The 15,220-nt window shown below is 37.5% G+C and overlaps 1 protein-coding gene across 1 annotated transcript in view; it reads left to right on the top strand.

The window, feature by feature from the left end:
* Positions 1-15,220, top strand: part of LOC124163432 (semaphorin-5B) — a 318,709-nt gene that overhangs the window by 198,868 nt on the left and 104,621 nt on the right. The window lies entirely within an intron of this gene.

Genomic DNA, 15,220 nt, shown 5'->3' with positions numbered 1-15,220 from the left:
TTAATTATTTCTCGAGGTATAGGTCAGGGAATGAAATGTAAAAATATTTGCCGACTTTTCGATATTTTCTTATATATTTATCAGGGCCAAGAACAATGGTTACAATAAATGAATACCTGAAGGCACGAACGATTTTTACAATGTTTTTTTACAATAATAAAGTAAAAAATATAAAAATTCTATTGTACATGAATGAAAAAGAAAAATATACATATTTGATTTAATTAGGCATTTCGCTCCGAAGTAATCACTTGTTTGATAAAGTTTGTGTGAGGTAAAAGTCAGAAAAAAGCAATGAATACAAACAGACTGTAGCTTACTCTATTGGACGTTGGAGTATCTACTTATATCCCTCGTAAAAATCAGTAGTTACCTTGTGGGATTTAAGTAGACATTTATTTTAGCAAATTATTGCATGTTATATAGGTTTTTTTAAATTAATTCTTTGAAAGTGTACGTTACATAAAATTATGATATTATTCAGCGCTTTTTGTATTAACGACTTCGATACATTTCTAGTGTTTACCACTGAACCTTTACTCAAACTTTTTGTCAAAGACAGGATGTACAAAATTGAGCGCGGATAAGCCTCAAGTATTGATGATATGTGCTTCCGAATATTCATGCGATATTTCTTTCGATTTTCATTTTTTATTTATTCATGCCGTTGATGTTCAAATGACCGCAGCGGAGAAAGCAAGGATAGAGGCCTTTGAAATGTGGTGCTACAGAAGAATGATGAAAATCAAATGGATCGACCAAGTTAGTAACGAGGAAGTCCTAAGAAGGGTAGGAGAGAAGAGAAGCCTCATGAAAACCTTAATAAGAAGACGGAACAACCTTATAGGCCACATCTTGAGACATGATGGCCTGATGAAGACAATCGTCGAAGGACAAGTAGAAGGCAAGAATGGAAAAGGAAGACCTCGAACAAAATATATGGAACAAGTAAAGAGAGATGTGAAAGAGAAGAAATACGTAGGTGTGAAAAGATTAGCTGATAGGAGAACTGAGTGGAGAGTTGCGTCAAACCAATCCTAGGATTGTTGACCAGTGATGATGAATTAACATTGATATTGATATATCTTCTTGCAGAAAAAATCGTTAATATTATGAAATGAGCTTTCAAAAATAACAAAAAATAATAAAAAAATGGCAAAAAAAAGGATTCTAAGCTTACAAAGTGAAGATAATACACGTTCTTTGTCCGGGAAGGTCGCTTTTCAAAACAGCCACACGTGTGCTATTTTTCGAGTTTACTAAGTGTTACAAATGTATTTATATTGTAAAAATAATAAATCGCGGGGAACGGGAAGATTAAAGGTAAATTTCCTTTCAGATCACCATGGAATGTTTTCAATTTTCGGCGATTTGCGTACCCAGGTTCACACGCAAGGGTTAAATACGAGCGATTACACGAGCAGTTGGGCGTGCAAAATTTATTCCGGTTGCAAGGAGGTGTGAGACATCTGTGGATCATCCATGCATATATTCACGCTTTCACTTCACTGGTCACTCCTGTTCCGCTTTATTTAATTGCGGTGTGACTTATCGCGTACACACTGTTCACGAGGCCGTCTAATCACGGCTTGGCGCATTGGAGGAATTGTGGGACGATCATGTGACCTAGAAAACCAGCGGTGGTCAGTCATTTCGTCCTAATCTGCTTCTAAAATTTAGTTCATTAGAATATACTTCCATTACTTGCTCGAGAAGATTTTTCTTACTGTTAAAATGTGGTATAAAGTATCGAAAAATAAAAAAAACAATAAGAATATACGCATTTGATCAAAGTGGCATTTAGCTCCAAATTGACTCATGTATTTACTAAAAAGTCATATAAAAGTGAGAAAGAAACGATTAATGGTTAGATAACGTCACATTGAACCAAAATAGATGAAAATGGCGCATGGATCTTACTCGATTGAATGTTGCGATATTTCCGTGAGCTTCATGGTCTACGCTGTCTAAGCAAAATTTAAGAAATATCGTTATGTACCGATTCGAACGTAGAAGTGCCAAACGTTTCTGTGGAGGTATCATTGCTGTTATATTTTAAAGAAATCAAGTGAAAAATATATTTGTGATTCGAAAAGGTGAGTAATAAAGCAATTTTTATAACTATTTGATAAATAAATATATTGTAATGTTTGGGCAATCGTGAAGTCTAGATTAAACTGAGCCCACAGAAAATACTGAATGTCATTTCAGCGGGAAATAGTGTAAAACTACTATCGAGTACCTGGAATCAATTTATTTAATATTATAATATTTTTTCCTTTCCGAGGTATTAAAAACTTTATTATATTAGTTTATACTATTACTTTAGTATATATTTCAATGCATCAATCCTCTTTATCGGATATTATTTTAAAGGAATAGTAGGGGTTCCAATGCCAGCACTGATCTCAGCAATTTTTTATTGATTATGGTAATCGCAGTTATTGTCATGTGAGCTTGCATATAAATAGTGCAGTTCCAGGAAATATAGCAGAATAAAACCGATAAGTGGTATAATAAATAGATCAAAGGCCGAAAATATCACTATCATTCAAATCAGTTATTGGAATGCCAATAAAACAATATTAATCCTTCTGCAATGAGGATTAGAATAGGAGAAAATAATGTTAAAGAATCGCTTGAGAAGGTCACCATGAGACGTCCAATTGTCCCCTCATTCCTAATCTAGCTAATCCCCTCATCCCTCCTAGCTAATATACTTTTGTTAGTACATAATTATTATTATGAACCTAACTTTTAAACTCACTCATGTTGCCGTTATTAATGCGTGCCGTTAAACATGCATTCCGCTTAGTGGTTTCTTAAATTAGGTCTTACTGGGGGGCGGATTCAGCATTAAATTTGGGGGTTAGGATCAGAATCTGGGTCCGGGGAGTGTGGAACACTCCTTAGGAGACGGGGGCGTTTTTACTGTTGGGAGCGCTACGTTCTACGATAAAAGAGTATTACTCTCTGTAATAAATACAACTCAAACTTCTCTCACGTTAGGGACTTGAAGCCATGCATTTATGTATGCACTCTCTTTCCTCCATTTACAAGAATATAAGAAGGATTAGACTAATAAAAGTTAAACTTTTTTTGATAAATTTGGGGAGAGGAGGTCACGATCCTTGGGACCCCCCCCTTAATCCTACCTACGATTCCTAGAGCGATTCTTGTATCTACGATTCATGGAGCTACAAAACTCTTATCGACTGTCTGAATGACACAAAAATGATCTACTTAACGTTGTATTGGAGATTTTAGGTTTTTTTAAGGTCTGAATTCTTAGTCGGTTGGTGGAAAACGAAAATCTTGAAACAATTACCCTCAATGGACGCGAAAAAATTCTCCTGGTTTAAATGGGTAAATGAAAAATTCTCTCTTCCGGGCAGTTAAAAACATCGTAAAACAGAAAAAAATGAGCCACAATCTCTTTTCCTGGAGTGTAATGAGGATAAAGTAGTAAAGTAATTTTTTTATCAGTAATTTCTTCTCTCCAATTTAGTCTAATTAGTCATTTCAACCCAAGCTTTCGACGAATCCATCCTAATTTTCAAAGCTTATTTACTAAATCTTTGATTGAAAATGATTACGTTATTATGTGTATGTCAATAGGAGATGTGGTGCTACTTTAGGAAAACAATTCGTTGTGAATGATTGTGATATGTGTGTCACGATAAAATAAGTTCTTATTCCTGCTAGAAATTGCGTACTTGGCGAAGTTATTGTTCAACCTATTCATTCAATGAGGTCGATTTTGGATGTCATATGTTTCTAAATATGTATTCCGTTGATATCATTATGTAACAATGTGTCGTTTATTCCAGTAACTTTTATTCGAAGGCCTTTTCAAAGATCCTGGTTATCTTGTCGTAAGCGTCTCGGATGTAAACTGCCTTGAACTCCTCCCTGAGTCTGTGGCATTCTGTTGAATCAGCTGAATCATTGGGAATAAAGCGTTTCCTGGAAAGATGAGAGCGTTTGGCAAACATTGCATTCACGCGTGAATATTTGCTAGAATTTTATAAGCATATTTATGGAAGGAGTATCCGGTTTTGTGGGAATATACATGTGTGGTTCGAATATGGTGCAGTTTTTAAGTGAGGCCATTTAAAATCAATGTCATTTTAGTCAATGATTTGTCTTTCCTCAAGTTTCATGAGGTTTTATCATTCGTCCATATTATAATAACGGTTAGCGCGTAACGTTTTACCTTTTAAAAAAGAAGAAAGTGTGGTGATCAATTTCGGTGTCTTTTATTTATTTATCACATCCCCCGTAAACAGCACATAACGGCCTTTTACAACGAAGGTTTCCAATATGAACAAAGTGCAACACAAACATCCATGCCCTGGATAGGGATCACCTACCCAGGCGGGATTCGAACCCACGACCTACGGTTTGGCAGGCGAGGACTTTACCCCACCGCCACAGAGACCGAGCGATTTTCATTCCATATGTGTCTAATAATCGGGTCATTCAAATAGACCTGAAATCACATTCAATTAAAAGAATTCGCGGTAGATGGATGGAAATTATTTAACCGTATTAACTAATATAACCTTTATATTACTTAAATGACTAACTAAACTAACTAAATAGACATTAATTTAATTATAAGGAATACAATATCTTCATTATTCAACCACTCCCTCAGAAGTTGCTGCAACAAGATAAAATTTACATTCGTGGCATAGTTTTCAACTAGTCGTTTCGAATCGGCGAGAAACATTAAGAGTGTTACGCTAGTGGTCCAGTGGAAGCTCCTCATGATTCCTCATGAAAAAGTATTGATGTTTTGATCAATATATTTCCCTAGCAACGCATCTACTGTTTACTCGATCGAAGCCCAATTTGCACAGAAAACGAACTATAAACACGAACGCAGCGCAACGCTGAAATCTTCACGAGACCACCTCAGCGATGAGTATGTGCATATTATTTTTAGATCATTTGCTGCAGGGGATTGGAATTTGCATTTCACATCGGATTTTTATTTTTGCAAAGTCGTTGGGAGCATTTCCGTTTTGGTGTACGCAATAATAATGTATACATATAGGCCAGGAGGCGGACGCTATGCAGGCACCCGTAATCGGAAGTCTTTATCGCTGTAAAGCTAATTCACCTTCAATTACCGAAGTCCGCGTGCTTCCTCGCAATTCCAATCTCCTTGCGTGGACAGAAAAAAAGATCAAGGCAGGAGATCGGGCCGTTGGAGGGTGAAAAAATTGCATCAGGGATCATAGCGGCATTCTGCAGGCTAATGATCGCCGTAGCGTTAAATCTACCGGTAACTAGTGGTGTTCCGAGGAGAAAATTTAAACAAAAGAATGTATTCACGCGAAGGTTGAAGGTTGGAATCAGTACGAAGCCAAGAGATTGGAATATACTGGAGGGGAGCACCACTGTTTCCGAGCTTGGATCGGAGTGTGGCAGAAATAGTGGTGCTTGGGTAGGATAAGAAATAGAAATTCATCATCGTAATTTTCTCGTTCTATACTTTGACCAAAACATTGGCAATCTTATAAGTGTCAATGCGTACTACTTGATGAAATTTTGGTCATAGCACGTTAATAAATTAAAATATCCTATCGAACGCACGCAGTAAACCTCCTTTTCTTGCTTTATTGGTAGGCTTTGCGAAGTTATGTCTCAAAAATCCTTTTCCAGTGAACAGTTATTAGCAATCACCACGGATGCGTTGTACAACTACCTCTAAAGAAAAGCTTACTGGTGTAAGCTAGCCATTTCCCTCCACTCCTACTAGTATTTCCTCTGCACTTCTACTACAATCTCCGATTAAATACAAGTGCATTAATGGCAGTTCTCATTTGACTCAATGCAGTCACACACTCTGTAGGTAGCCTAATTGAGACGGAGTCCAAAAATTATCAAACTAAGGTAGCAGAACTCTAACCATGCTAAAACCTCGAGAAATAATATATTATTAGAAACCGCTAAGTATATCGGAGGCACTCGTTGATAAATACATGTAATTGATACTTGCTGGTAATAGATATCATCTTTGTCTCTTAGCGAAAGCGAATGTTATCTTACAGTGCGCATCACGTTTTTCGTTTTTGGTATCTTAAATGTTCTTCGGAAACTTATGTTAACTTTCTCATCAATCTTATTTTAAAGTTTTAATAACTTAAGGGATCTTAGGTCGTTATTTTCTTCTTGTTAAAAAAACATTTATTTGCTAATTTTTAAGTATCGTAATATTATTTTCGATCTGTTCAACTTCCTCGCTGGTGTCGCAATTGATAATTATTCCTAGGGAGGTATCCTAGAAGGTGGAAATGTATGAAATGGGGCGTGATTATTGTTATCCTTGAAAAGCGATCATTTCTGCTTGATTTATGACCATAATGGTTTCTCCTATTGACAGCATATCACAAGACACATCAGCAATGCTTTCCAGTCGTGCGCCAACTGAGGAGAATATTCTCTCGATTGGCATTCGACAGCGAGATATCGCCAAAGAATATAATTATCGCTCCTCAACTCCACGAGAAACTGTACGTGCAGCAAAATTGGTTATTTCCATGCAACGTTCATGCATCTGACGAAACATCAGTACTGTGAGATTAGGCTATGACATTCCTAGTAAGAATTTAGTGCTAATGATAACTCTTTAGTCACGCTTGAAAAATTACATAGGCTTTCTTTATCAAATAATCTTTTAGTAATTTTCCGCTGTGTTATAGGTACCGCGTCTCAGTTAAGATTTGGCGTATTAAAAAATCCATTGGTAATGGAAATTCTTCATCATAATTTTCTCGTTACGATACTTTTATCGGAAATATTAACTATCCTCTGAACAATTATATCCTCTATATAAATCTCTTATAGTTTTCGCTGATTTAAGTCCGCGTGAGGTTGGATTGAAAAATTTTCACTCGATACGAAAGACGTAATTCAACTTTCAGTTTTCAAAAGTAATGGTTGGTGAATACATAAAGATCCAGCATTGAATAATTTTTATGAAGGCGCAATGCTGGTAAGCGCATTAAGTGATGGGTTAATACAATATTATTTAAAATTTTTGACATTTAGGGTGGTATTTCTGATGGTTACATCGTAAAAAAATAAATAAAATTACGAGCATACAAAGGCGTCCTTAAGACAAAACAAGTGACGAATGCGCTAAGTAAGAATTACATTAGTGATGTACCGAAGTTTCATTGTGGCACTGAAGGTATATCGAACGTTGCAACAGTTATTATCAAAGCGGAGAGTGTAATTTAACGCTAATTATATTTTTTTATGCCTTGACAAGTTTCTCCAAAGGAAGCTGTGTCATATGTGTTTCGAAATCCATTTTCCAGAATTTATGGTAAGGATAGCCTATTTTCCACGCTCATGAGTTGGTGAGAATACTTCCACGAAACTTAAAAAGTATAATTAGATATCTTCATGAAAATGGCACATAAGTACACCCTTCATTTTACCACGTTTTTTATTCCTGCTTTATTGTTTGTTTATGTTTAGCCATCCGGGAATAATCTCGTAACACAATTTTCGACCACTTCTTGATTAGCTACAGCGCTAATATTTTCAGGATAACTCAGAACTGAATGACGATGCAATTATCTTACACCTTTACTATCATCGTAATGGTATCTCGAGTAATATTCAGAAATAAAAATTAAATATGAATGTTAGTTCCAAAAATGGCCACCAAAATCCAATGGAGGCGTTGCAATCATTGCAGGTGTAATAAAGTCACTTCAGGACTCGGGCTCATTAACATTCGACGCTGCCCGGTTGCTATCAACCTCCTTAAATGCGACAAACCTGGCTCTTCAGCCAACGGGCTTGTGTTGCTGTGGTACTGAAGCGAATGCAAATGGAACGGTGCACCGACGAACCCTATCAGGAAGGCGTCATCAAATAGTAAGTGTCACTTACTCGCAATCGCATCCAATTACGACAAATGACGGGAGACTACGGGGAATAATAAATATCAATGATTTACGGCGAGCGGAGTGCTTTTAAGGACTCTGCTCCGATAAAACCCATAAGCGTTTTACGTGATTCTCGATTTAATTACATTTTCAAATTGCAATGGGAAATGTGCATGTGTGGATTTTATTTCATTCTGAAGAGGCAGTGTTAGGTATTTGTCGCCTCTTAATCACGTCTTATGATGTGAAATGAGTGTTTAAATGTGACGAAAGGGAAAGCGAAAAATGAGATACTGTTTGCTGAGGGCCAAAGGAGCAACTTGTGCCACACATCACACTTAGCACTTCCTGTATGCGTGTATAGATATAAAGAAATATGCACAACTTCTGCGCTACACTAAAAATAAATCAGAGTTTTTCATCACACTTTAGATCTCATCACCCTCAATTTATGGGATTACGAATTGGTTTCGTTGGAAGTTAATGAGAATCGGGCATAATTTATTCCCTTTAGTTATGATTCCTAGCTCTCAAGAAGTCGTGCTATTAGCTTAAGGTGAAGAAAGAGCGGGGTAATATTAAGTCTGCATTTTGAAGTGCACCTACTTTCTCCAGAAATGTCATAAATACGTAATGGACTATCATTGTTTTCGTTGCACAATAAGTTGGCGACAGATCTTGAAACGGAAAAAACAGTCATTTTCCCTTTTTAAATGGTATCAAAATCGGGATTTTAAAAGTTGGTAATCATGACCATTTTTTTAAATTAAAAAATGATGTTTCATTAGGGAGTTGGTAAACCATTGCGGCGCTAATTTTTCCAGGTGCTGAGTCGCATATGAGACTCAGAGACTAAGTGCTAGGCTGAGATAGGGTGAGCAATTAAGATCTGTCAGATCGAGATGGAGAACATTATCTTTGAAACCATACCTCTCACTTTCCCTATATTTTCATCAATCTCAATATATTTCTAGGTCCGGCAGACACTATTAATTAAAAGAGAAATTTTACCAATCGGATATGTATAGGAATTCGTTTTTCCTCCGAACGACAATGGACTTTAATAAATGCCAGGCGGAAATTCGTTAAAGCATTTACATTTTTCTTGTTTCTTTTTCGCTAGGCAGTTATGCCTTAATAGCCACCACCGCACGCCTCTTGAGGGAACTTGCGAGGTAGATTTAACTCTGTAGTAAATATACACGCGGGATCCAAATGGGATCCGGTGCAGAAATACTTAATCCGTGAACTTAATAAAATACAAAGGAAAGCCGCACGATCCGTCAAAACTTCGACGGGCGTTCAGAAAACGTTAGTTACACTGATGTTGAACGAATTAGGCTGGGATCCGCTAGAGACTCGGAGGCTTCGCGCCACGCTTAGATTGCTTGAGAAATGGAGAATAGATACCTTTCAGAGTGACACGGAGAATATCATCTTAGAGCTACACTATATTTCCAGGTCCGACAGAAGCGATAAATTTAGAGAGATATTTTCTCCGAAAGGATAGATATGGGAATTCGTATTTCCCCCGAACAACTAAGGACTTTAATAAATATGATTTGATGCTTCCCCGGTGAATGATGTGGGTAAACTCTTCTCCGGAATCCCGCCGGGTTAATTTTTCCACAATGGCCAACGTTTCAAGCTCCGACTCCGGGCTCATCCTTTGGGCTAAATAACCCTGCCCTAAGAATGAGCCCCGAGTTGGAGCTTGAAACGTTAACCATTATGGAAAGATTAACCCGGTGGGAATCCCGAGAAGAGTTTACCGACTTTAACAAATAATTGGCCAAATTTCGGAAGAGCATATCGATACCTCCACTGCAAAAACGCTCAACAATCGCCAACCGAATCAAACCCGCTCATCTAGTAGCTCAGCAATACGAATCCGCTCAGCTGGCAGTGTCCGGAGCATAAACGCTCACCTCCAAGCTTGGAGAATAGGAGATTAGCGCTTATGCTCCGGACACTGCCAGCTGAGCGGATTCGTATTGTTGAGCTACTGGATGAGCGGATTTGATTCGGTGGGCGATTGTTGAGCGTTTTTGCATTGGAGGTATCGATATCCGTTTTATTTGTAAACGGCTGGTGTTCTAACACTCCCCGCCACACGTTCATTGAGGGGCCTTGCGGGGTAGTATGTAGATGTAGTTGTGTTATCGCCCTCCTCTCCGTCCCTTCGTTGCCACGCGTTGGCCCTCCCACTGCGATCTCTCTATTTGTATCCCTTCCGTCAACTTCCCTCCCCTCCTGCGTCTTTCCCTCTAATTTTTCCCCTCCTCCTCCCCTCTCCCATTTCACATCTTCGCCTCCATTCCTGCAAAGTGCTCGTTCTCCAATTTGATTTCATTGAAAATTACAATGGAGCTTGAAAGAGGAAGAGACATTAGTATTTTCGTTTTTCAAAGGTCCAAAAGAGCGAATTGTGCCACACATCACTCTAAGATACGGTTTTATGTTGTCTGGTTACGAAAATCATAAGATAATACAGCCATCAATTTCCCCCGACGGTAGCTGAAAGGTCTGGTTAACTTGAAGTCTGCTCTTATGCAAAAACTAACTAGAACTTTCCACCACCTTTAGGTGAATTTAAATAAAAGGTATTAGATCTTTTCCACATTAATTCAATGCTTAGGACACGTTTCGGCTTTTAGCGTCATCATCTGTGCCTAGTGCCAGATGATGGAGCCGAAACGCGTCGTAAGCATTGAAATAGTTGTGGAAAATGTAACTACCTTATATTTCAATATGTTGAACTTCCCATATATCACGTCTGCATAAGTTGAACTTTCTTCAACGTAAAGGTAATTGGGTGAATCGTCTTATGGTTAGCGTTAACTAAATTTTTATAAAAACCGGCCCTCAGGATGCCCTGTATGTCTATGTATAAAGCTTGCACAAATTCTACGCCACATCAAAAATATATTAGGGTTTTCCACTGCACTTTTCGTTTTACGTTATTACTCTAATATCTCGAAGTTGTGACATTATGAATTGGTCTCGTAAGAAGTATATGAGAATTGTTTCTAATTTATGCGTTTTAGCAATTATTTCTATCTATCTGAAGTCAACTGCCGTTAGCTTAAGGGGAGGAAAGGACGAGGTAATTCAAAGTCTGTATTATCCAGTGTAGTGCATGCATAATTCCTCCAGAAGTGGCATTAAAAATATATAATAGACGGTATAATTTTTTTTGTTGCTCAACAAGCTTTCTGAAATCGAAGCAAAATTGACCAAAACCTCAGCAATGGTTTCTTGAGTATGTAGTTAGAAAGTTTACATTTCTTGCCAATAAGTAAGTGCATGTGATGACGCATACTATTTTTCAGTGATTATTTTTTCTAATAAAGGACTGGGCCTCCAATTAAAATGAAAATTTTAACGTAATTGTAAATTTTAAGTCCAAGTCAACTTTCCAAAAATATTTTAGCTATACCGCAAGACCGGATTCAATGCATTTTTCATTATGTTGAGGTGACTTCTTCTCAAAACATTTCGTTTAAATACCCTCGCGGGGAAGCAAGTCGCGGAGAGACTGAGGGGAAAGAACTTGTCCCACGCACCGTGGGGAACTTCTCCCAACCTCCTCTTTCCCCTCAGTCTCTTCCCCGTCTTATTTTCCCCTCCGCGGTATTTAAATGAATTTTTTTTGAGAGGTAGTCACTTGAAGATAATAAAAAAGGTATTGAAACTGGTACTTAGGCCGTGTTCCAATCCACCGTAAATGCACTCTTGCGCTCTTTCCCGCACTTTTCGATCGTCACATTTCGGAAGTGACGTCACGTAGTGCGATTCCAATCCGCTCTACGTTCTGCTCTGAAGAGCGCATAGTCGAAGAGCACGAGAGAGCGCAAGGATTCACCCTTACTCGCTCTTCAGCCCGCTTCAGCCCTTCGTCTACCGCCGTTGAGGTGGAATTTTCGTGGATTCGGATGGGATTTGATTCGGAGCAATGATTCGGTTCTTTAAATCGTTAATAAGGAATCGAGTGAATATCGAATCCGAATGAATCTTGAATAGATGTGAATTTAAGGGTGTCCAGCGACCGGGAAAGTCGTGAATTATGCATGAATTTTTGATCCAACCCGGAACTGTAGAAACGTTTACATCAAATTCATTTCACAGATAATTTTTCCAGTTCAACGCCCATTTTCTGGTTAAAATGTGTTTTTTGTAGATTTAAGTGCAATAGCTAAGAAGAGTTTATTCAGCCGCAACGAAACGTGCAATGTCTGACGAGACAACAGAACCGAAATATACTAATATATGTACTCTATCTGAATGAATGTAAATATCTAACTATGTACTCAAGTAAGATTAAAAAACACGAAGAATAGAATGCCAGGTGACGTCGACATCTAGTTACGAGTTTGAAGCAGCTCGTCAGGCTTGCTTTGAATAATTTCAATGCTAACAAACGTATTCAATGTGTTAACAAACGTATTTCTTTTCCTTGTAAATACATGAATATGATAATGATATAACATGAAATCACTTCAATGATTTAAAGTCATGTAAGGGATTCGGGTAAAATCATGTAAAAAATTCGTATATATCGCAGTAATCACGTAAGATTAAACTGGGATTTGTAAAATTTCCCTGGAGAAGCTGAAATTATGCATGAAGTTTTCTGCTTTGGCTGGACGCCCTATATCTGTCGACTTACTGCATTTCAAATATTATGACGGGTACCTATTTAAAGTGATTATAATTTTTCATGTTCACTACATATTTAATAAATTGTTTTCAGATGTAAAAACCACTTAAATTTGTCTGAATGTACGAAATTGGTTGCCTACATGAAATTAGTAGCCTACAATTGATAAATCTGTCGCCTATGCCGTATTTTATTCGTTATAACTTCTGCAATTCCATTTATAAGTACATATAAGCATATATATAAGTACATATATTTATAAGGCAATAAATTATTGCAACACTCTCTTCGTAAGAACAACAACATTGCACTATTTTCTTACCCTCCAAATTTGTTACTCAACTTTTTTCAGTTTCGAAATCTGCCACTTGACAGTGGTGGCACTACTTGCAATAAGAGCAGGAAAGAGCGAAAGAGCCGTTTAGAGCGTAAGAGCGCAAGAGCGTAGAGTGCACCCTATGGATTGGAACACGGCCTTAGTGAAGTTTATAAGCTTGATTTCTCTTGATCTCTATATTTAATGTAGAAATAGTGTCTTGGAGTGTAGGTATAGAAAAACTTGAAATACAAATTTTTCTAAGGTTTCGGTTTATTAAGTAACCATCGGAAGGGCTTGAAATGAAAACTATTATATAATTTTGTTATATGAACAAAATAAAGGGTTGTGGCATTGTTTTCTACCGTAAACTAATAAAAAAGAAGCTTCTTCAGTTGTGCATTAACAAATAAGAAGATACTAGAATTTTGATACAACTTACTGCAATTATTTTCATTTCAAGCTCTGATGGAAGGTAAAAAATGAACCGAAACGTAGGCAAAAATTATGCTTCAATTTTTTTCAAGACTTACACTCCAATATATTGTTTTAATATTTATATTTAAGCATCATTCGCATTCACATAAATTTAATAGTTATTCGTGTCGTCAGTGCATCCGACGAGGAAAGGTTCCATCAAATTGGAACGAAGTTTATTTAAAATGTTAGTGGAAAATTGCAATTAAATATTAATTTACTAATTCTACTTATGCTATAGTGTGTGGGCGTTGTTAAGGCGCTCCTACCCTGGCATAACTGCGCTCCCAACATTGGAAGGAGGTGGGGAGAATGGATCCCCGCTCCTTCCATAGGACTTCCCCTCCCCTTAATCGGCCATTGCCTCTGAATCTTTCCGTCATTATTTTTAGTGGTTCCTCCTTCGCTGCAGGGACGGACAAAGACCCGAACCTCCGCCCTCCCGTGTCCTCCCCTGGAGCAATACGTGCCCGCAGAGGGATCGTGGGAGTAAAGATCGGTTTACAGAAATAATAGCGATACATATTAACCACAGGGACCAATTGCAATGCTTAGCGTGGGATTCCTGATACTTCATATCAATGACTTCAAGTGTATTAATCGGAAAAATAAAATAAAAATAAAAAATAGAGATTTTCCAAAACAGTCTAAAATGTACTATTCTGTATTTATCGTACAGTTTTAACATTTATGTCGTATTAAATGAATAGTATATCGAGAGAGGGGTTGAATATTTTTGTTTTGCACTGATAATTATTTTAATTGACCGTGAGCAGTAAGTGAATGTGGTTCTTAAGGCCGCTATACACGGTGAATCATCATGTTAATGGAATCATTCGCCGTGTAAAACGGAAAAATTCGCGAATGAACCGTCATGCGCATGATCATTCAGAGAAAATAAGAACATGTTCTATTTTGCTTGCACTATCCTGTGAATGATCACGTGATCGTCCAGCATGATCATTCGCATGATAATTCACCGTGTATAACGGCTTTTATGAAATACTCGAATAAATAAATTAAAAATATCATTCGTGTTACTCATGAGTACGATGTGTTTCCTAAAAGGAAATAACTTTTATTTTTAAGAAAACCATCGAGTTCCACTAGAATATAGGTTGTACCAATCTCAAAATTTTTTCTTCAGTTTCTTCTTTTCTTCAGTTAAAGTTTTAGGATGATTTTACTACCTTCAATTCCCATTAAATAAGTTAAGTTATGTACCACTTTGAGGAATAATTTCTTTAAGTGATACTTTACTGCCATACGTCTACCAATAATAAATAAATCCGAATATCATCGGTGTCGGCTTTGCATCCGACGAAGAAAGGTTCAATCAAGCAGGAAGCTCATGGAAAAACCCGAGTTTTTTTTTTTAATCTGCGACAGAACAGTCCCGGCTTACGTGAATATCCTGTTCCTCGCTTGTGCCAAATATGGTGACGGTGTATTTAAAGCCTGATCCGAAGGCATTAAATTTATTCCCTTTCCTATCTCTTCAAGCGATACCGCATGCTGTTGATTCCGGTGACTTTTAGTGCTGCCGTTATTAATACGACGCAGACCCGGTATCCGAAATATGGTCGGAATGCGAGATGGGGCGAATTAAAATGGTAGAGAAGGCGCCAGGATATCTCGAATAAAAATGTCGTCTCGTTAACAATGTTTTTCATGTCATCGTCACAAAATTTCTTCCTTCAAGAAATATATTGATTCGGCTTTCACGTTGTGAAACTTCATGCTGAATGAATAAAAAAAACCTTTGTAATTTTCATTGCACGACGCGTTTGGACGCAGAGGAGCCCTTTTGCGACCACTAACTTCATTGTGGAAAGCTTAACGAATAAGCATCAC

This window comes from Ischnura elegans, chromosome 8, assembly GCF_921293095.1.
Source record: "Ischnura elegans chromosome 8, ioIscEleg1.1, whole genome shotgun sequence".
NCBI classification, from domain to species: Eukaryota; Metazoa; Arthropoda; class Insecta; order Odonata; family Coenagrionidae; genus Ischnura; species Ischnura elegans.
The sequence above is the reverse complement of the archived record's forward strand: the minus strand, read 5'-3'. Positions and strand labels throughout refer to the sequence as shown.